A 1,512-nucleotide genomic window follows, 5' to 3' on the forward strand; every position below is an offset into this window, starting at 1 on the left:
TTTATAAAATATCGTCGGTTAAGCATGGGTTAAACCTGCAGTGACAATGTCCATGATCAGCCGATTATCACGGTAAATATATATGGCTGACAGTACATCGCAAGAATATGAGGCCAGTGGAATTACCCAGATATCAGAGACCACGCCAAGCCTACACTTGGGAGAAATCATTCACAAGTGGGCTCTGAATGACGTTAGCGTGCCACACAGTGAGTTGGCTGCTGATGGTAGCTCCGCGTTGCCTTGATCCAATTCTTACCGCCAAAGCAATGACTTGCTTGATAAACCAGATCTTGTCTGTATTTCAATTCAAGAACAGGAATCAATGGACTGAAATCAATATGTCGTTTTACGCATTTTATATGGCTGTCTGTCTTAATTTGACCGGTAGTTTGAGTGTATGCTCGTGGTGGATTTTATTATAACTAACACGATAATGAAAAGATATTGTCACATTGTGATGTCTTGCAACATAAGGTTAATATATCTGCCAGAAAGCAACAATGATTCAGGTAGCGATAGGGTTACAACGGTTGTAACTTGTAAACTGCAGTAGCGTGAGGGTTAATGAACGACAACAAAAGAGTTACCGAGTTTCCAGCTGAAGTGCGAAAATTGTATCTTTTAAAGCATCATTTTGACATCGAATACGCATGATACGCCGGGTGATCGCATCGAATTTAGTTGACTGGGGTGTCATAGATAACAGTGAGTTCCAGCTAACCAAGCATATAGCTCTTTTTGTATCCAAACAAAGAGAATAGAACCAAACTAGAAATAATTTATATCATGTCTTCAAAACATTCCTTTACATTTTTACACAATATATATAATGCTTAAAACATAGTATATAGGAAGCTGTCGGAAGCTGTAAAAACGGTTTCAAAAGTTAAAAAAAAACTTGCCCTACTAATCAGCAAGCTGTTGCTGTCATGATCATTGAGGCATAGCCGATTGGTTATTCAAGATCCTAAGTTTTGTGATTACTGGTCTTCTCGCCGTTCTATGGTCGCTGGCACGCCCACTCTTCGGCTGCTACTTTCAAGCGCTTTGTCCGAAATAGTAACAACTTTCCTGTGACCTTCTTTCAGGCCTCTTGTTTTTTGATCAATACTCTATAGCAGGTTTGTACTGACTCGAGTCATCACTATTTATTCTACGTCAATGAATGTAATTTAACTGCCTGCTGCCTTTTCATAGAATCGGTTGGGACATACTTTTGTCAAATGTGGCATAAGACTTGAACAGCAAGAATGTACAAATAAATGCAAGACTTGAGAATATGTGTGAACATAAAATCTATTTACATGCGTTTTGTGCAAAACATGACATCTTTGTTATCTAATACACAGCCAATAAACGACCGAAAAAATAAAGGCAAACCGTTTTTTTCATTGTCTTGTCGTTGGATGATTTGTATCAGTCAAACGAACTTTCAGTTGATAACGAGATGAATTTCAAACATTGTATAGAGCGATCAGATAGTTTCGAGTATTGGCAACTGAGAGGGTG

This window comes from Botryllus schlosseri, chromosome 1, assembly GCF_051294905.1.
Source record: "Botryllus schlosseri isolate E-star chromosome 1, Bs_hap1, whole genome shotgun sequence".
Taxonomy (NCBI): domain Eukaryota; kingdom Metazoa; phylum Chordata; class Ascidiacea; order Stolidobranchia; family Styelidae; genus Botryllus; species Botryllus schlosseri.